The 22,920-nt window shown below is 39.4% G+C and overlaps 1 protein-coding gene across 3 annotated transcripts in view; it reads right to left on the bottom strand.

The window, feature by feature from the left end:
* The window catches only part of SPATS2 (spermatogenesis associated serine rich 2), a 95,537-nt gene extending 74,111 nt beyond the window's left edge, over positions 1–21,426 (bottom strand). For 2 of the 3 annotated variants that reach the window (XM_032492763.1, XM_032492762.1), the window contains exon 1: positions 21,258–21,426. The gene's annotated coding sequence lies outside the window, so the exon portion shown is untranslated. Of the gene's footprint in view, positions 1–21,253 lie in introns of all 3 variants that reach the window. The other variant, XM_032492764.1, reaches the window with a different exon arrangement.
* Positions 21,427–22,920: the final 1,494 nt, after the last annotated feature.

Below are 22,920 nucleotides of genomic sequence, written 5' to 3'. Positions count from 1 at the left end.
CCACAGACAATACACTAATGAGTAAGTATGGCTGTGTGCTCATCAAACTTTATTTACAAAAACATGCAGCGGGCCGTTTTTGGCTTGCCAACACCTGCTCTATGCCTATGAGGAGAGAGCAGTGAAACAAATTTTTAAAAGCAGTTAATACACCTGAAACTAACATTGTAAATCAAGTACATTTCAATAAAAAACAAAATTAAAAAAAGTAAAGTTAGATTTTAATTAATTAATTAAAATACACATGCATACACACAGTCTGTCAGATGCTGATAAGTGCTATGGAGAAAAATAAAGCAGAATCAAAGGGATAAGGAGACCTAGAGCGGCACTGAAATGATGACATTTGAGCCTGACACCTAAAGAAAGAAAGAGGAAACGCCACACTACCTCCATAGGAAAAGCATCTCAGGGACAGGTAACAGCAAGGATCAAGGTTCTGAAGAAGGAATAACCTGGTGCCTGGAGAAAAACAGCAAGGATGTCACTATTGGGTAGAGGGACACGACCAGGGGAAACAGTCATAGGAAATTAGGCAAGAGAGGCAAACTGAGGCCAGGCTCTGTAAAATCTTTTAAGGCCACTTTCAGAACTTTGTCTTTTACAGGAGATGGAAAGCCCCGAGAGGGTTTTGAGCAAAGGAGTGACAACCTGATTTGACTTTTTAGAGGATCATTCTGGATGTCTGTTGAGAACAGACAGTACAGAGACAAGGGCAGAAGCAGAAAAATGAGTCGGATGGTTAACACAATAATCCAAGGAAGAGAGAATGGCAGTTTGAATCTTGGTGGTAGCAGCAGAGTGATCAGATTCAGTACATATTCTGAAGGTAAAACTAGAATAGATGTGAGATGTTACAGAGAGAGAGGCATCAGCTAGGTTTAAGGCTCAAGGAACCGGAAGGACATGATATGATGACTGTGGGAAGAATCTTGGGGGAAACATATTAAGTCTGACATGCATATTAGACATCCATCCACATAGAGATGTTAAGTGGGCAATGGGATATACAAGTTTGGAGTTAATATACTTTTGCATCATAATTGTTCCCAGTATGTTTGATCTCTCCAACTGGGAGATCTTAAATCCTTAAGAACAAAACCACCTCACCTTCACTTTACTCACAGGTTATTATCCCCAAGACTATATACTTACTTTATACACAGTTTTAATAAGATTAGATATCTAGTTTCTGAATCCATAAATGATAGGAACAGCAAATTTAAAATGAGGCAGGGGGAGACAGCAGCTGTAACTGACAACTGACAAAGGAATACACAGAAATTATAAAACACTGACAAAAACTAGAAATATCTAGCATTCTGAGATTACAGTTGTCCCTCAGTACCTATGGAGAATTGGCTTCAGGACCCCTGCAGATACCAAAATCCTTGGATGCTCAAGTCCTTCATACAAGATGTCACAGTATTTGCATATAACCTACACACATCCTCCTGGACACTTTAAGTCATCTCTAGATTACTTATAATACCTAATACAATGAAAATGCTATGTAGCTAGTTGTAAATACAATGTAAATGCTATATAGACAGTTGCCAGCCCATGGCAAATTCAAGTTATGCTTTTTGGAACTTTCTGGAATTTTTTAAAAAATATTTTCAATCTACAGTTGGTTGAATGCACCCATGCAGATACAGAGGGCCAACCACATTCACTATAAAAACAAAGAGCTGGACGTGTATGTCAGTAAGTAACTCCTCAAGGCATCTGTTATACCAAAAATATTTCTAATTATATTTAGTTACATTTAATATAAATAATTTTAAGTGACATTTTAAAAAATATTGCTAATAAAGGCTCATTCTGGATGGCTGTGGGGTCAAATACAGACCTAGTCGTGGCCCCCACCCCCATACAAATGGCCGGCCCTGCACTCATGAGAGCCTTGGCACCATCCTCTCCTTACTCACGACCACCAATAAATCCTATTTTCCTGTCAAAAAATATAGATATATTGCTAATAAAAATGGAAGAAATGGTATGTAAGAGAGTAAATAAATATCAATCATTTGAAAGTTCTATGTATGTGTTATTCTCACAGGATTAGGTACAAGGGAGCAAATGAAATTATACACATGAAAGTCATTTAATAAACATTTACTTTATCATATAATAACCTTCAATGAAAAAGAATATGAAGACAAATATATGTATGTATATGCCTGGCTGAGACATTGTGTTATACACATTGTAACTGTACTTCAATTTGACAAAAAAAAAAAAAAAAAAAAGAAGAATGAATCAAAAAACAAACAACAACAAAAAAACATTTACTTGGGACTCAATCTGTGCTGGAAATGGTAGATAAAAGAAAAAGCAAGCCATCTTCAAGCTCAAGTCTCTTCTTGAGAGATGAAAATATAAACAACTAGTTATAATACAATGTGATCAGTGGAATGAAACCAGATTTGGGATTCAGACATCTGGGTTTGAATTTTGCCACCATTCTTGGCTTGCAGTTTGAGCCGCTAACTATACTTATCTTGCCGACCATTCAAAAACAGCAGCAGGCCAGACCTATGAGCTGCAGTTTGTCAACCTCCGGTGTACAGGAATATTGGGGATAAAGACAGCAATGAGAATAGATGATTCTGCTCCCTGTTCCCCTGGGTAAGATAAGGTTTGGATGTTGGAGAGCCAAAGACAGTCCAGCTGTGGCTGCTGGACATGTAACTTTCTCCCTATTCTCTTTGCCTGGCTAATTCCTGCTCTTTCTGGTCCCTGTTCAAATGTCACTAACGCCAGGATCTGCATTTTTTCCCTCCCTCCCCCAATCTGAGACTAATCCAATGCTTTTACTACAGGCTTCCCAAAAACCCTCACTACTTCTATCAGAGCTTTCACATTAAATTGTAATCTCTTATTTAATTGTCTTTGCTGCTAGACTGTAAATCCAGGTAAGCAAGAAGCTGTCTACTTGCTCCACCTGATCTCCCAACCACCTAGTCCAGTGTCTGGCATGTAGTAAGTACTAAGAAACATCCATTGAAATGAATGAATCTAGCAATAGTCCAGTCTGCCATCCAGCAACAGCTCTTTAAGGACTCTGTCAGGGCACAAATCCACAGGCAGGTTCTGTCCTTCCAAATAACACTTTCCTTTCCCCTCCCAGGACACAAGTCAAACTCTTTCCCTCTTCTAAGTCCTCTGTTTCTTGGCCAGATTTAAGGAATCAAAAGCTGATTCTGCCTGAAACCTCTTCCCTTCCTTCCCTTTCCAACTGTAAAGCTGAGCCTCCCCACTTCCTTATTGTAATCATGTTCCAGCAAGCTAATAACATCATTTGCCAGTTTCCAGGATATTTAAGAATAGGGTACTGAAAACATCCAAAGATTCTACTTTTCAGTAAGAAAGGGGAGAAAAATGGAAGCAGGGAAGGCAAAAACAACAGAAAACAGAAAAGGGAATTCTAGTTTGAAGAGCTGGATTAACAGCTTTTTTACTGCAGACCACTTTGGCCCCACGAGTAGAAAGCAAGTAACAGCTCCAACTCTCTGCCTTTCCCCCAGCCTCTCCACAGGCATCAGCAGTAATAAGACCGCTTTACTCTATTCCCACATCTCTATTCTGCACCTGCTTACACAACAATTTGCCTTGAAACACAGAGACTAATCTCATTATGATCACTGTCCCTCTTTATACCACTAGAACAAGAATCCCAGGACTCGAGTCTTTCCATATCCTCCAACTTTCAACCCCACATGGCTAAGTACAACCCCTTTCATGAACCACCTCTCTTCCCACTCCTCCCTCAATTTCTGAAATCTTTCCAATATCAGCAAAATCCCCTGTATCTTCAACCTCTTGTCTGAATGATCCCTTCACCTTTTTGCTCTTAGTTACCTGAAATCACAGTTTTGCTTTCAGTTATCTGCAATCTCACTGCTGAGGCCATTGCTCTCTCTACAGCCCTACCTATGGCTGTTTTCTGTCCCACACCCCTTATACTACTGGGCCTAGGGGTAGAAAAAGGAGGTATTCACCTTGTACCTTGTTTCCACTTCCAAATTAGTCCCCTTTCTTCCCTCTGAAAAAGGCCTCCAGACCATACCTCCACCTCCCCACCCCCTGCTACAATCATCTGGATAAGCTGGCTCTCTTCTGCTCAAGCCTCAAGCTTTTAGTGCCTATCTCACTGGCCTGTCATAATTCCAGATGATTTCAAATGTTCACCAAGATGACTGCTCTGATACTGTCCTCTCAGTTCCTTGACCTCCTCACATGCAACCATCTTGTCCTCTACCTTACTTTAGCCACTCGTTCCCTGAGTCAATATTCTAGAACTTGTCAATACGGTAACTATGGTCTCTCCACGATCTCTACTTCATCTGCACTCCGCTCTCCAATCACCACTTCCTATCTTTTCAGGTTGCTCCAACACCGCAACCCCAACAATACTTTGACCCAACCAGGACTTATAAGCCATTGATTCTGTTCCCCTCTCATGTCCTCATTTCCCACCTTAGATTAGAGCTCAAGGCCCATCATTACAATCACCCCCTTTCATGCACCTCAAGACTCCTGCCCCTTCCCTCACTTCATCGTACTTGCCTGGCAAAACACTTACCCTTGTTACACATAACTCCATGTCAAACAACTTACTTACTTAACTACTTACTTATTTTCTAATGAAAGTACTGGGAATGGAACCCAGGACTTTGTGCATGCTAAGCAGGCACTCTACCGCTGAGCTATAACCTGACCCCCATGTCATTTCCTTCTTCCTCGAGCCATCAACACCTCTTCATCTTCACTCCCAAATGCTGCCCTTCCTTCAATTATCCCAGTGAAATAGAAAGCAACTGCCACCACTACCAGCATTGGTTCCCATTTGCCGTGTCTTCTCTCCTGCTAATTACTGTGGATGAACAGACTGCTCCTGTCTATGGTCAACACCTCCACTTTCTTCCCTTTCTCTTTCAAAAATCACTCCAATAGGCTTTTGCTCCCTGATTATACCTCCAAAGCCTCTCCTGCTGTTAACTGCTAAATCCATTGATTAATGTTCAGTCCTCATCCAATTTACATACCTGCAACATCTGGCATGTCAAATATATTTTTATTTTGTCTAAACATTTCCCTCCCCAGAATGTAAGCTCAGTGAGAGTAGGGCTTTTTCTTTTGTTCACAGCTATATCTCTAGCACTGAGAAAGAACAGCGTCTGGCACATGGGACCATATTTCACTGATTCTAAGATGCCTTTTTTCCTTCATATTTTAACATCTCTGAAATCCAAACACAATTGATGACACCTTACAATTGTTATTTGTTTCTTTCAAGCACCTATGACACTACCAACCTGAAACAATTTATAATTAAAATCTCTGCTTGAGTTTTTGATACCATATAGGTAGTGTGAATTCAGACTGAGAACCAGTTCAAATTCCAAAGAAAGTTTTTACCTCTCCTACATAATAACGTCAGGATTGAGACATGCAAGTTGCCTTGCTGTCCCTTTCTGTGTGGTGGGTTTCTCATTTATGTTCTCATGTAGCTTCCCGGCTTTAAGCAGGGACTCTTACAGATCACCCAAGATGGAGCTAGTTCCCTTTTTCAGTAGTACATAAAATAATGGTGCATCTTACAACTGATGGTACCAAAACAGCAATACAAGTATATCATTTAGAGAAATGGATACCAGAAAGTGTTAACTGAAAAAGCTAAAAGTGCCTCTTTTAAGAAAGGGAAATAAAGGAGGAAAGGTGCTTTATTTTTTTTTAACAAACTTTACATAACTATTTGATCCTATAAAGTATGTATACATATAACTTTGACAAAAATGAATCCTAAAACCTAAATAAAAGAAAAAAATTAAATGATCTCTGAGAAAAACAGGAGAGGAAAATATATGCAGACATGGGAAAAATGCAGGGGTCAGAAGGCAGAAATCAATCCCTTGAGTCTATCTGGCAAGGGCAGACTAAAGAGGAAGGACAAAAACAAAGGGAAGAAAAATCTAGAACAGCTTTGCAGGGACTGGAGACAAAGCATGCCAAAACTGCCTAAGATAGAAACAGTTAAAATGTCAGGTTGTTTTAACTGAAATTACAGGGAATAGTACAGAAACAGACTTTCTCAACTGAGCTCTTTATTACCTATCTACATCTCCACCACCTGGATAGTCCGCAGGACACTCACACTAAACATGTCCTTGGTGTAAGAACTGCTTAACTCATATCATTTTCTGGAAAAACAAAAGGTGGGTGGGTTTTGTATACTTACATATAAAGGATTAAGTATGTGTGAGGGAAAAAAAAGAATATCCATAATCCAGCTAAATCAATAATCAATAAAATTATCCAAATTTCCCAAGTTAAAAAAATTAACATGTCTCAATTAAACCCATCCACTCCCATACCTGCCCTTCTTCTTAGAGTGCCTACTCTAGGTAATAGGCATTACTCAGTCTCCCAAATAAGAAACTCAGGAAGTGATGCTAGATTCTTCCCCTTCTTCTCCTACCTTAATCCAGTCACTATCTTAACCTAATATACTTCTAAATTCCCTTGAATTTACCTTCTCCATTCCAGCTACCTTATATCAGGGCTTAATCTCTTTCCTGAGGAACAGCCATAGCTTTATAGTGTTCCAACCATCCTCCAAATAACTGCTGAAAAGATCCTTCTATATTGAATATAAGCCTGCTCATGTAACTCCCCCACTTGAAACCCTCCAAGAAATCTAAATTTGAAGCTTCTCAGCACTGCAAATAAAATTCTTTATCAACTGACCCTACTCTGGCCTCCATCCTTATTTAAAACTACTTATCTCACTCACTGATTCATTTAGTCAGTCACCGAATATTTATTGAGCACCTAGAATATGCCAGATTCTGTACTAGGCATTGGGAAATACTCTGGTAAACAAAATAAAATGTCCTTACAGGCTAATGGAGGAAATTACTCAATGAATAGATTCATCCACTTAACAAATTTTGTTGCATGACTACTTGTACAAGCAGTGCTGGATATACGATGCTGAGCAAGAAGGTCCCTACCCTCAGATAGTTAGTATCTGAGAGAAACTAGAAATGCCTTGAAAATTAAGCTCAGGATGCTATGAGATACATAAGGACAGGGAAACCTGAACCATCTGAGGCATCAGGAAAGACTTCTGAGGAAGTGATATTTGAGATAAGACTGCAGAGATGAACAGGCAATGACAACAGAAGGTGGTGAAGAGCATTCCAGGCAGAGGGAACAGCCTTTGTAAAAGGCTCTGAGATGAGTGGGAGACCAGGACATTAGGGAAAATAAAAAGCCAGAGTAACTAGAGAGTAGCAACGGCCCAGAGGAAGCTGAAAACTTAGGCATTTATTAAATCAAATAAACAGTCACTGTGTTGGGAATAGATGATTAGGGGTAGAAGGGTGGAATCTGAGGAGCCCATTTAAAACCCACTGAAAAGGCTATTACAGTAGTCTAGAGCTGCATCCAACTGATAGACAGGAGCCAAAAGATAAGCATAATATGATACTGCTTTTATAAAGTTTAAAAATTAAAATGCTGTTTTCCTTCTAAGAAGCCATAAATAAGACACATTATTATCTAACAAGCCACTAAGAAAAAAACTCAGCCAATTAAACTCTAATTGATTATAAAACACATCACAAATTCAGAGATTAAAAGGGGGGATGTAGAACATGCATCTAGAACCAATAAAATACTCTTCTACATTACTTGTGTATATATATATATATACAAAGTGAAAAACTGTAAAGCATTCAGGGGATTAACAGTCTCTTAATATATTATAGTGGCTACCTCTGAAGGAAGGAGAGCAAAGTCACTGCCATGCTTTCTCTTTTTTTATATACATTTTATTGAAGTATAGCCAGTTTACAATGTTGTGTCAATTTCTGGTGTACAGCATAATGTTTCAGTCATACATGAACATACATATATTCATTTTCATATTTTTTCACAAGTTACTAAAAGATATTTAATATAGTTCCCTGTGCTATACAGTATGAACTTGTTTATCTATCTTATATATATTAGTTCATATCTGCAAATCTCGAACTCCCCAATTTATCCCTTCCCATCCCCCTGCCCCCACCAGTAACCCTAAGTTTGTTTTCTATGTCCGTGAGTCTGTTCCTGTTTTGTAAATAAGTTCATTTCTCTTTGTTTTAGATTCCACATATAAGTGATATCATACGGTATTTTTCTGGTTTGATCATTTTCTTCTGTATTAGCTTGGTTTCTTTTTGGTTTTTGTGACTCTACTGTATGCTTGTGATTTGTGGTTACCCTGCTTTTCAAGTATGTTAACTCTTTACTATATCTGTTTGCTTTAGACTAGTACTCATGTAGGCTTAAACACATCCTAAAAAGAATGAAAAAAAAAAAAAAGGAGAGGAAAAAAATCTACATTTTCTTGCTCCCCTCTCCCACCTTTTATGATTTTGGTGTCCTTTTTTTTAATCTTCATGTTTATTCTCTTGCAACTCACTGTAGTTATTGCATTTCCAATTATGGTTTTCTCATTTCTGTAGTTCTCTGCTTCTTTTCTATTTAGAGTAGACCTTTCAATATTTCTTTTAGGATAGTTTTAGTATTGCTGAATTCTTTTAGTTTTTTTGCTTGTCTGTGAAATTCTTTATCTCTCCTTTTACTCTAAAGGATAGTCTTGCCAGATAGAGTATCCTAGGTTGCAGCCTTTTCTCATCCAGGACTTCGAATATATCTTGCTACTCCCTTCTAGCCAGCAGTGTTTATATAGGGAAATCAGCTGAAAGCCTTATGGGGGTTTCCTCCTGACCTGGCTTAAATTCCACAGTGTATTATCACAATCACTCCCTTACATATGTCCTCTATTGCCTTGACCCTCTCATGCTTTGTTTTACTATCAGGGTAAAACCTCTCTCTGGTTAAATCTACTCCAAACATACACCCCCTGCAGCTGAATGTGGCTGGAGGAAAAAAAAACCGTACTGACTAATCTCACTTTAAATCCATGACCACAAGCCTCAAGGGGCCCTTAATGCCACCTGGCAATCATACAGTATATCCCGGCTGCAGCCACTCTCTCACTCTCCTGAACAAGTTCACACCTTTTCTCTCCACAGACCTCCATCACCTCCTGCCCACCCTCACTCTCAACTGAGCACTTTGATTCCTTACTCACTGAGAAGATTATAACAACAGAAGAAAACTGTCACAAACTACTACTGCCAAAGCAATCCATCTACTCGATGGAGGGTTTGAGATATATTTTGAAGATGAAATCAACAAGAATAGGAGATGGATCTGATGTGAGTTGTGAGGAAGAGAAAGCAATCAGAGATGACTTTTAAGTATTTGCTCAAATATTATTTTCTCAGCAAAGTTTTCCCTTAACACCTTTCAGTCTCATCAGTTTCTCTCTCTCTCTCAGACACACACACAGAGTCACATGATCACAGTGTCCCTATCTCCTTTCCTGTTTTTGTTTTGGGGCTCTCCCCTCAATACCAGTTATCACCAACTGAAATATTAAACAGATGCTCCTTTGCTTAATATCTCCCTTCCCCTACAAGAATATAAACTGCATGCAGGCAAGGATTTTTCTGCTTAGTTCACTCATGCACAACAGAAAGACAGTAGGCACTCAAGAAAACTTTGTTAAAGAAATGAAATGTTCCCAGCAGGAGCAAATGGTTGGATGGTGGTGTCATTCACACAGAAAAAGTATACCTTAACAGTGGAAAGAATTTAAGTCTTTGTACAAAGGAGCTTATAATCTAGTGACAGAAAGACACTGAAACACGTATTTATAACATATTAAGACTCTGACTTCTTAAATTTATGATAAAAGCAAAATTGAAGAACTAATATTCCATGATCCCATTTTTATCAAAAATGTACACTTTCATATATGCATACACATGTGTACATACATACAACACATATAAACATACCTCTGCACCTATACAGAAAAAGTTCTGAAAGGAAAAATGACAAACTATTAGCCTGTGGGGTGAGAATAGTAGTAGGTATGCAGAATGAGACTGAAGAGGGGGTGGGGAGACTTTCACTTTTCACTTTATACATGTTTTACAATAACCACATTACTCTCATAATTTAAAAAAGAGAGAAGGAAAAATTTTCTTCCCAAAAAGGAAAAAAATTATAATTAACAGATTAACATCCAGGGTGTAAAAAACTATAAAACCAACAGAAAATCCAATTTAAAAATGGGCAAAACACATAAAAAGACAATTTACAAAGAAATATAGTCAATAAACATATAAAACACACTCAACTTCATGTTTAACCAAGAAAAATAAAACATTGTTTTAATTCATCAGGTAACTAGCCAATGTTTTAAGTGTGTAAGTTTGTTATCCACAACTGCTGGTAGGAGTGCAAACTGGTATTTTTTTAAAGTAATTTAGTGAGCAAAGTAAATAATGTTATACTCCAAAGAATAATAAATGTCCATAATTCTATAATGTGTAAATAAATTATTAAATAAATGGGCGACAAAGCACAAGTCTCCTTAATTCTAATTAATAAATGTAGATGTAAAAGGGAAACAAACTAACCATTACGATACCACAGTAATAACTGCTGCAGGCAAGATCCACTGATGAATGCTAAAGTTAACAGGTGACCTTTTAAAGAAAAGCAGTGTATTTGCATAGCCTCAAACTATTGCCCTAAAATATCTACTGTGGAGGTTTAAACGTGTGTCCAAATTCTTTTAAGACTTCTCCCTCCAGAAGGTGGAACTTAATTCCCTTCCCCATAAGTGTGGGCTGGACTTAGTGACTCACCTTTAACAAACAGAGTACAGAAAGAGAAAAGCAGAAATTCTACAGTGATGAAACCCCGCAGATATCCCCTTAAGTAATCAAGGTTAACATCACCAGTACTAAGACATGTTGATGCCATCTACCCTGGATACAATGTGATGACAAGGGCCCATCACCTCTGTGGTATTCTTCCCCCCAAATCTATAACCTCTGTCTGATCACAAGAAAACATCAGACAAACCTATACCTGACCAGTACTCTTCGAAAGTGCCAAGACATTGAAAAAGGCAAGGAAAAACTGAGAAACTATCACAGACTGGAGGACACTTGAGAAATGATGGCTAACTGCAATGTGGAATCCTGGACTAGATCCTAGAAACTTTTAGAACATATGTGGAAAAACTGGGGAAATCCAAATAAAGTCAAACTTAATACTGTTGTACCAATGTTAATTTCTCAGTTTTGATAAATATACTATGGTCATAGAAGACATTAACAGTAGCAGAAGGTAGGGAAAGGGTATATGGGAACTCTCTGTACTATCTTTACTCTTCTGTAAGGCTAAAATTACTTCAAAATAAAAAGTTGTTTCGAAAAAAGCTATTTGGCAAGGTTCACCAAAATTTTTAGAATAATATATCCTTTATACCCAGCAATTCACTTCTAGCAACCTACAGAAACACTCATATATATCCAAAAAGAAGCCTATAATAAAAGTATTCATTGAAGCATTGTTAGAAACTACAACAGAGAGATGGATATAGATATAGGTATAGATCTAGATATATCTTCACCAATTGGGAAATGATTAAAAAAATAGTGTATGCATAATATAGAATGAACACCTTGCAGAAATTAAGAGATTAAAACAGATCTGTACATACTGATGAGAAAAATCTCCAAAACATATTAAAAAGAGGAAGTTACAGAGTAATAAATGACCATACATTTACATATGTATATTAAAACATTTCTGTAAGTGGAACAATCTGAAAGGATACACACTAGGCTTATAACAGGATTACTTCCGGAGAGAGGAAATGTTACTGGGGAGGAGAGTTACTATAGGAAGGACAAGGGTTAAGGATCAAGGTAAAGGGAATCTTTCACTTTTCACTCTATATATTTCTATAATGCTTGAATTTTTTAATACTTATAAATTACTTTGCAATAAAAAATAAGGAAAAAATTAGTATTTCATACACTATAAAAATTATTTATCAGCAAAGAATAACCTGGAAGGACATACTTCCAGAAAGTATTACCAGTGACTGCCTTTGGGGAAGAGAACTGGAAAAATTATTTCCACCATTTACTTCCAGACTCTTCAAATGTTTACCATGCGCATGCACTAATTTTTAAAAATTTAACATGCATTTTTAGAAGTACACTATGATAATCTGCTATTATGAAAGTATGCTACATGTTTAAAAGCCCAAAAGGTAGTGTTTGGTCTGCCTGAGAGACTTTAGGAAGGCCAGAGTCCCCAACAGACCCAGAAGGCATTCCAGGCAGAGTTCACAAAGTGGGCAAAGGAACAGAGGCATCACAAAACATAGAAGGGTTCAGAGCTGAGGCATAAAGAATAAAGCTTGGGAGTGCAGGGGGAGAGGGCCTTCAGGAAGAATCTGAATAAACACCAGTTCCTGAAAGCACACTGCTTTTTGCTGCCTTTTTCAAGAAAATAATCAAATACAGATTTGCATACAGTATATTCTGTATGTTCTGCCTAAGCTACTGCCCTACTCCAAACCATGACATAGTGAAATGAGTATGCTTACCCATAAACCTGGCAGAATATTCATCAGTTCAAAATGGCACAATCCTGACTAAAGGGCAAGATTCTAAATTAATAATTACTTTGATCCCCTATTCTCATCTATCTTCTTTTGACCAGCCCATAAAGCCAAGCTGCAAAAAGCATAAAAACAATGATGATACATCAGCTGCATACCATTAAATATAAAAAGTAGGCTTCCCTGACCCAGTTTTCAAAAAATTTTGACTGTGGCATTTATAACAATGTCTCATAACAGGGTAGAACAAAGACAACCTAAATCTCAGCTATAACTAGATGGCACTACTGCTTTATAGTTCTTAGGAATAAACTAAACATTGATGAAATACTGATTTCTGCCAAAGATAAACTGTTTTTATGTGTTCCTAATTTCTTGATCGGCAGGCATCAATCAAAAGAAAATTATCAACACTGACATAGTCAAATCCTTATTGACAACAAATGATAGGTTTTGTTGCCTCTCCACTCCTATTTGGAAAAACTAGGCAAAGTTTCCTTTCAACTTAGGCCACATGTAGAAAAATAATTATAACTTAATGTTTACTGAGTGTGTACTACATGTCCTCACTGGTCTAAGTGCTTTATAACCATTAAAGGCAATGGTCATGCATACAAATAGCCAATAGGCACATGAAAAAATGCTCAATATCACTACTTATCAGAGAAATGCAAATCAAAACTACAACGAGGTATCACCTCACACCAGTCAGAATGACCATCATTCAAAAGTTCATGAACAATAAATGCTGGAGAGGCTGTGGAGAACGGGAACCCTCCTGTACCGTTGGTGGGAATGTAGTTTGGTGCAACCATTATGGAAAACAGTATGGAGGTTCCTCAAAAAACTAAAAATAGACTTACCATATGATCCAGCAATCTCACTTCTGAGCATATATCCAGAGGGAACACTATTTTGAAAAGATACACACACCCCAATACTCACAGTAGCACTATAAACAATAGCTAAGACATGGAAACAACCTAAATCTCCATCGACAGATGACTGGATAAAGAAGTTGTGGTATATACATATATACAATGGAATACTACTCAGCAACTAAAAGAATAAAATAATGTCATTTGCAGCAACATGGATAGAGCTAGATGATCATACTAAGTGAAGTAAGTTAGTCAGAGAAAGACAAACATCATATGATATCACTTATATGTGGAATCTTTAAAAATGACACAAAAGAACATATTTACAAAACAGAAAGAGACTCAAAGACAGAAAACAAACTATGGTTAGCAGTAGGGGAGGGGCAAGAGGGGATAAAATGGGAGTTTGGGATAGGCTTATACAAATTACCATATACAGAATAAACAACAAGGTCCTACTGTATAGCACAGAGAACTATACTGAATGGCTTGTAGTACTCTGTAATGAAAAAGAATATATATGTGTGTATATATATACGTGTAACTGAATCACTATGATGTACAACAGAAACTAGCACACATTGTAAATCAAAAATAAATAAATAAAACTGGAAAAAAAAAGGCAACGATCATAACTCAACAAAAAGATAATCTAATTTTAAAATGGGCAAAGGACTTAAATAGACATTTCTCCAAAGAAGATATACAAATGACCAATGAGTGCCTGAAAAGATGCTCAACATCACTAGTCACTAGTAAGGAAATGCAAATCAAATTCACAATACCATTTCACACCTACTAAGATGGCTACAATCAAAAAAGAAATAGGGAAAATAACAATTGCTGACAAAGATGTGGAGAAATTGGAACCCTCTTACATTGCTGGTAGGAATATAAACTGGTGCAGCTGCTGTGGAAAACAGTATGGCAGTTCCTCAAAAAGTTAACTATAGAAATACTACATGACCCAGCAATTCCATTTTTCAGGTAAAGACCGAAAGAACTGAATACAGGTATTCAAACAAACACCGGTATGTGAACGTTCAAAGCAGCATTATTCACAGCAGCCAAAAGGGAGAAATGATACAACTGCCCATCAACAGATAAATGGATAAACAAAATGTGATATATCCATACAACTAGAATAGTATTCAGCTATAAAAAGAAATTAAGTGCTGATATATGCTACAACACGGACGAACATCAAAACCGTTATACTAAGTGAAAGAAGCCAGACACAAAAGGTCATATATTGTATGACTCCATTTACTGAAATATCCAGAAGAGGGAAACTCGCAGAAACAGAAAGCAGACTGGTGGTTACCAGAGACTAGGGGAGGGGAGACTGAGGAGAGACTGCTTGATGGGTATGCAGTATCCTTCAGGGTTGATGCAACACTTCTGGAACTAGATACAGTGATGACTATACAACACTGTGAATGTACTAAGTACCTCTGAACTGTATACTTTAAAAGGGTTAATTTTATGTTATGTGAATTTCATCACACACAAAAAAAAATCCAATAGTCATGACAACTCTGTAGCAGGGATTAACTGCTGTACCAATTGTGCAGCTTCAGAAACAGCTCAGAGAAATTAAATGACTTGACCAAATCCAGAGGGAGTAAGCAGAGAGACAGAGATTCAGAGCCAGATTTGTTCACCAGATTTGTGCTTTTTCTTCTTTATGTTCATAGAATGTAGGACCTTGATAGCCCCTCTTCCCAACAATTAAAATTTTATGCAGAGCTGTCCATAATCCAACTTATCAGCAACTCCTACCTGATACAACTAACACTTCTGTGCTCTTAACAAACATTATACAGCTTCCCTATTTTAACTATAAATTAGGAGAAAAAATCATAACATGGAAATATTATAAATATACCATCAGTATTGGCTTGATCGTAACTAATACCATTCAGTAGATCCACATTTCAGGCATCAAAAAGTCCAGCTGCCAAGAAGTTTAATAATATACTTGGGGCTATTTCACAATTGAAACGATTAGCCAGTAGAGTATGAAAGGATCATGTGTTCTCAGATTTACTGCCCAATCAAAAATGTAATCATGTAAAAATTGCATATAATTCTACTTAATCTTACTTAAATGTTAAGATTTCAGGTATCAAGTAACACGATGAAGGTGCCAAATATCCCTCCTTTTTCGGGAGCTTTTTCTACTTCATCAGGTTAGATGCCCTAACACGAATTTAGCCATCACTGCTGTTGTGTTGTTTCCTGTGCTCCCAAATTACAGTAACATCACATAACAATACATTGAAGTCTAACTTACTGGATCATAATAATATTATGGGCTGGCAGACAAATGACTAATGTCAAATAACTTTTAAAAGACTTCCATAAAATACAACCTTTGAATAGTGACAGAGGTAAAAAAGATTACCCAACTAAGCTCTGTTTAAAGTATTATCAACTTAATAAGAAATTCAACCATCTCAAGAAACCTAGGGTGTACTGACTAGTAAGATACAATAAAACATCAGGTTTGTATCTAAGCTAAATGGCTGACTTAGTTTGTGGTAGTCTGTACCACCCATTAATCAGGTACAATACTCTGATTTTCTGTCATTCCATCTTAGTTATAGATGAGTTTCACTGTTTTCATCAAATGTGAGGGAGCTTCTAATGATGAGATTCTTGTACTGAGGACTCGTGTAGGATATGCAGGTAGGTTATGATGGCAATTTACTATAAAGATATGAAGATAACCAAAGTAAGCAGAAGAGTCACTTCTACCACACACTAGGGCACCCTTCATAAATGAAGATATCTTCATTTATCTAACATGACCCATCCACACCCATAGAACAGTCTCATCACAAACTTCCTTCTCCTCAGTCCCAATACTCTTTAGCCAATGCTAAAGAAGAACACACACATACTCCACAGCTAGTAATCATGTCTTTTACTAATTAAGTCATATAAAAATCCTTCTTACCAGCAATCCAACGTTGTCATTTAAGGTTTGAACTAGTAAGAATCCCTGTGTAAACCTCAACCACAAATTAGTCATAGGACAACAACTGCAGAAGTTGCCTTTTAGCTGATAGCGATGTCCTCAGACCCTGTAGAAAAGTTTTAAGGGCCTGGGGTTGCTGCAGAATCTGTGTGGAAGATGGATGTATATTTCAGGAACCCACCCTAAACAGCTGTCATAGTGGATTTGAACGTAAAGAGTAAATGCTGGCCTCTGGCCAATCCTTAATATCCAGCAACCTCAAGATAAGGTGTTTAGAAACCTTAAGTCTTTTTAAAATATTTCAGAATCAACAGACTACATCCAAAGTAAGTGTGGTCTCACTAAGACTCCTATGACGCTCTCAGAAGATGGCATGTGAGCCTGAAGTCCCTTTGTAAACCAATAATCTCAAGAAACAAGATGGAAGGATAATTAACCTCTTTGTGACATTTAGAAAAAATGAAATGGGAGGTTAGATCCATTCTAAGAGACAGTTCACTGGCAATCTGCAGCTACTTCAATCTGTTTGGTATTATGTGACATCTCTTTCTCTCTCTCCCTCTCTCAAATACATATAAAAGGAGAGAGAAAAAATGGAATCAAATAACACTTTCTGTATTACATTACCTTCTGGAAATATTTAAAGCATATAGCAGGGACTCAAACTTTTTTCAGTGAATAAAGAAGGGATACAGAAGGTAAGCAATACTCAGCAGCTCATACATGTAAAACATTTTTAAATGGAAAAAGTACCCTGAATCTCAAAGGTAGCAAAGTAAACTGAAGATGCTCTACACTATTTTTCCCCCTTAACTGAGGCACTGGGGATTGAACCCAGGACTTTGTGCATGCCAAGCATGCACTCTACCGCTGAGCTTTTCCCCCCACCACCTATACAATATTGACACATTTTTCAAATACACATACAGATAACCTTTTTAAGATAATCATCCACATTTATAGATACTTATCTTTCCACTGGAAAGATCTGTATATAACAAATGGTTCCTTCACACTGAATACATTTCATACTTAAGAACTTAAAATCCCATTTTCCTCATCAACTCAACAGTCTAATAAAAGATTTTCAAAAGTAGTTTCATTGCTGAGTTGAAGTATACTTTACTGTGCTTGCTAGATGTCTTGATACATAAATATAAGTAGGCAGAAGCTAAGAGAGAGCCATGAAAACTGAATAAATCATTTCCTTTTTAATGATTTCCAGTGTAAGTATCCTTCAAACAGTACAGAAAAAGTCAGAAGAGGAAACAGCAGCCCTCAAACATAAGGTGAAGTGCTCTTCAGGTGAACACATAATAAAACCACCATTTAAAAGTAACCAAACTACCACAAAAAACTAAACATAGGACTACCATATGATCCAAAAATCTCACTTCTGGTTATACACCCAGAAGAACTGAAAGCAAGGACTCGAACAGATATTTGTACACCAATGTTCACAGCAGCATTATTCACAACAGCCACAAGGTTGACATAACCCATGTCCATGACAGATGAATGGATAAACAAAATGTGGTATATGCATATAATAGGACATTATCATTCCTAGAAAGTAATAAAATTCTGACACAAGCTAAAACATTGACGAACCTTGAAGATACTGTGCTAAATGAAATAAGCCAGACACAAATGGACAAACACTATATGATTCCACTTACATGCAGTACCTAAAATAGTCATATTCCTAAAGACAGAAAATGGAATAGTGGCTGCCAGGGGCTGGGAGAAGACAGGAATGGCGAGTTATTGTTTAATAGGTACAGAATTTCAGTTTGGGAAGATGAAAATGTTCTGGAGATGGATGGTGGTAGTGGCTGCACAGCCATGTGACTGTACTTAATGCCACTGAACTGCAGATATAAAAAGTGATTTAAATGGTAAATTTTGTGTTATTTACAATTTTTTTTTTAAGTAACCAAGCAAGAATGATAGTCAAACCTTTATGGCAAAAACATACCAAGAAAAGTGGTAAGAGTCTACAATAGGCATGCTTCACTGTCACCCTCCAGAGCCTAGATGACTTACCTAAAAGTCAAGGCTTCGGAAAAGGAGGAACGGATATGCCACTTTCATGCTGCCACAGGTATATATCAATATTATATTATCAGTATATAATGTGAATATATTAGTAGGTGAATTATATTCTACAGTAGATCATTTGCTAAATAATGAATGGGCTCCCGTTCCCAACAATTAAATCAGAAACATATAAGCTTTACCTTCCAGTCTGCACTGTGAGCAGCAAGACTGCAATAATCAGCTTTACTTCTAACAAAGAAGCACAGTGGATCCTAAAGAGTGACTTTAAGTTTCCAGTTTTAATATGGTGGCTCTATAATAGAAACTGTAAGCAGCAAAATAATAATAATAAAATAATAATAATACATGCAAACTTCCTTCACCATCATTATGAAGTTTCTTAACCTTTCTGAGACATCTAAAATATGAGGATAATGCTTACAATTTCTTTATAAGGGTTGTTTGACGATCTAATAAAGTAGTACATATAAAACACAGAGTTCAGTCCCGAGAAAACACAAATACTTAACAAATAAAAATTTCCTCCCCTCCTGCCATTCACTAGTATCTACAGCCTTTGCTACTCCTGGATCCGCCTCCAGGGACTAGACTGATGTTTAGGCCAGTAACCTCTGGCTCCTCCCTGAGGCCCCAGCTGTTTCTCTCAGTTCTAGCTGTTTTACTCCTGGTTTCTAGGCGGATGCTGTCTATATTTAAAGACAATGCCAGTATCAACTGTGGACTCAACAGGTGCTTGGAGGGCACTTGGGCACTCAGGACTTCTCTATTGTTTTCCAGAGTTAATTGGTTTTGGCTCCACAACTGGCTGCCTTGACTTCTACAGGAAGAGTGCCACGTATGCATAGTACTTCAGCAGTACACTAGACTAAACAGAAAATTAAGCATGCTCACAGGACAAACCTTTAACAAGACGTTTTTGCCTATTATCTGGACCCCAGAAGATCTGTTAAATCACAGGAGCAATAAACCTTCAATAAACTCTACAGATGTAGCCCCAGTAAACCCAATCTTCATCTAAATGACTATATCAGACCCAAGTTTCAACCAATTCCTGCTGCTAGCACTACAACCAAGACTGGGAGGAAGAGAGCACAGGAACAACAATCAGGCAGAGAAGATTTAAAGAAGGCATCTAACAGAGCTGGATCTGAATTCAGCTTTATTTACTAGCTTTAGTAAGTTATTTAACCTCTTACTTTACCAAAAAGGAAGTAACTGTGAGGATTAAATTAACCAAGATAATACATGCAAAATAATCTTAGCACCTTGCCTAGCCTACTGTAAGACGTCAATAAACAGCCTCATTATTACTAATGAGGAAACTGCACTCACCTCCTGCTTTGTTCAGTTTTTTTAACATAGAAAAGTGACAATTTAGATCATCATTTTTGGACCTTTATTAAGTAGTCTAATGCTACTATCCAAGACATAGCTGAGAGATATAAACCTTCTGAAAAATTCCCAGAAATCTTAGATGAGTCAGCAAAACTTAGTGACCAATAAATAAAAAGCTTTAATATGGACTATTTATGAACACATGATAATGACAATTTCAAAATCAGCAATCTTGTATCTAAAACCACTCAGAATCTGGTCTGGAAATCCAAGTATCAAGGAAATGCAAAGATCATAACTCCAGAAATACTTTCTCACAATATTTTCAAATCACCTTAATTCCAACTGGAAGGTACAAAGCAGCCTGATAATTTGAAATCAGTATCAAGAATTTCTTGAGACAAAATCCAAACTCTCTCCCACAAGCATAAAACCAGTAACAGATGGTACATGATAATTTCTCAGTGAGAAACTGTAATTCTAACAAAGTACAGATAACTTAGATTTTTATCAAGGTTGTTCATCACCTTTTGGTCTAAATGAAAACAAACTCTTGGTTCTCCCCCAAACATCCTAAACTCTGCATTATCACTGACCTAACTCAAAGCAAGATGCCTACTTTTAGTGATCTGTCCTCTCCTGGTTCATTAACCACAGGTAAATTACATACAGAGGGGAAATAAATATTACAGGCAGGTTTTATCAATGAAATGGACTACAAGTGATAACCAAGTTATTAAAAGAGCGGCTTGCACTACTTGGCAGTGGGACATGCCAGAGAAAGATTCACCTTATAAAAGAACCCAGTCATCCTGGATGAATTAGGAGAAAGATGCCACTCCAATCAACCTACCCTATACTCTGTAACTGGATTTACCCTTCTGCTTTAATTCAAGCCCAAACCACGTCTGTTTTATTTATCTGCCCCTCTCTGCTTTATTTTCCGTTTCCTGCTCCCCTCATTCCACGAATGTCCTTCTATCTCTTATTTTCAAATCCCACTTTGTCCCCAAATCCTAGGGACTTCGGACACCCACGCAGATGACCTTAACGCATCCGCGCACAATTCCCAATTCACTGTACTTCTCATACCAAATGATCCATTCTTTCATTCCTTTCGATCTCGTTGTTTCTTAAAATCCAGTACCCTACACACGCTCACACCAGAGTTCCCCCTCACTCCATTGTTTCCCCGGCCTATGCCTCAGGAAATCCCCCAACTCGGACCCGTGTGCTTCGGCCTGCCCCACTGACCCCAGAAACCTTTCACCATCTGGCACTCCAAGTCCCAAAGGGCTCACGTCCCCCTCCCCCTCGGTACCCCAACCCCCAACAACTGCCCCCTCCCCCTGTGCCCTCTCTCAGTCCCGCTCTCTGCACCTCAGTGATCCCCCTTCACCCCCTACAAACCCCTCCACTCAGCACCCTCAGCCTCACCTACCCCAGGCCCCCGCAGTCGCCGCGTCCCCCTAGTTCCGGCTCGGCGTCCGGGACGCTCCGGGGTCTGAGAAGAGGAAAGGAGCTCCTCTGCGTCTCCTCCTCCTCTTCTAGAGCCGCCGCCGTCGCGCTCCTCCCCCAGCTCTCCCGGAGCCGGACGCCGCCCCGCCCCCACCGCCCCCACCGCTCCTTTCCCTGCTTCCCCCTTCGGCCGGGCGGCGGACTGTGAATCGCAGCCGAGGCTGGGGGCCGGAGTGCCAACGGATCCACACCAGTCTCTCCGGTGCTAGAGCTCTTTGCCCCGCCCCGGAGCCCGCTCGGGCGCGTGCGCGCTGGCCAGCCAGCGCACAGGGCGCGTGCTCGCGCCGGCGCGAACCCGGCGCGCTGAGCTCGAAGCCGTTGTAGCCAACCCGCGCGCGAGCGCGGCCCAGGCGCGAGGCGGCCCGCGAGCCCGGGGCCTGCGTGCGGAGAGGCGCGGGGCGGGAGACAGCCACCAGTACGTAGGGTTACCGCCCCTCTCGTGACCGGATCTCGCGGTCTCACACCGCCTGGCGGGTCGTGGGCCTGAGTTTAGGGAGCTCGGCCGTAGCCGGGGATTGGGAAGAAACAGGAAGAGACGGGATTGGAAGAGTGGGTCGGGAACAAACTAGATAGGAGTGGGGACGAGTGGGAAACGAGGTCGCACGCACGTGCAGAACGGCTCGCGCCAAGAAAGAGCGGGGCGACGTGGGGGTGGGAGGATAGCGTGGACTGGGAATTGAGGGCCCGAGCTGGAACTGCCGGAAAGAGCCGAAACTCCCCCGGAGGTTGCCGAAGGCGGCCGCCTCGAGGGAAGCGTTGCATGGGGCTTTTCTCTCTAGGTCTAAGCCGGGACTCGGTCTCCCAGGCTGCTCGCCTTTTCAGCGCTACAACTCCGCCCCGACGTATTTCCAGCACTTTCCCCATTGCTTTCTTCCCGACCCAAGTTTTACTGCAAAAGGCCATTTCAGAGCCACCGGCTGAAGGAAACGTCCGGACTCCCCAGCCACTCAGCCTCCTGGGAATCCATCGGGGCTGGTGCGTGGTGTTGGGGGGAGGTTGCGCCTTCCGGACCTGGCGCAGGATAACCTCAGCAGTGAGTTGAGGATTCTCTGCCACGTCCGCTGGACATACTGCCCAAGTCCATTTCTGTGGCATCCATCTATGCTGCTGGCACAGATGGGGGTCAGGCACATTGCCTGTTTTATGTTTCTGTCAAATACTCTAATGTCTTCATGGTCAGATTCCCAAGCACCCCAGGATAAGAACGATCTCTAATATGTGTACATCTTTCTAGCAAGTGTCCTCCGTGTGTGAAGCACCCACCCCACGGCCAACAGATCAGCCATCTATTAGGAGCGACTAGAGGCTGGATGTTTAGACAATCAGCATTGGAAAGGTTAATCAGAATCTATCCCCACGTTCTTATTTTTTGAGGCCAAAGCATAAGGGGCACTGGACACCAACGACAAGCCCGAGAGTGTGTGTGAGTGTGTACAGACACCACAGGCACAATGTAGTTTGGTTTCCACATGTTTGTTATTGCCGTTGCAGTACATGTAGTGGGGTCCTGTAGTAGATCTCTACGAAGTCATTTGGTCCTTTGGTTTTTAAATTTGCAGAGGGTGGAAGGGTCAAAAATCCTCCGG

The sequence above is a fragment of the Camelus ferus genome, chromosome 12, assembly GCF_009834535.1.
Source record: "Camelus ferus isolate YT-003-E chromosome 12, BCGSAC_Cfer_1.0, whole genome shotgun sequence".
Classification (NCBI taxonomy): Eukaryota; Metazoa; Chordata; class Mammalia; order Artiodactyla; family Camelidae; genus Camelus; species Camelus ferus.
The sequence above is the reverse complement of the archived record's forward strand: the minus strand, read 5'-3'. Positions and strand labels throughout refer to the sequence as shown.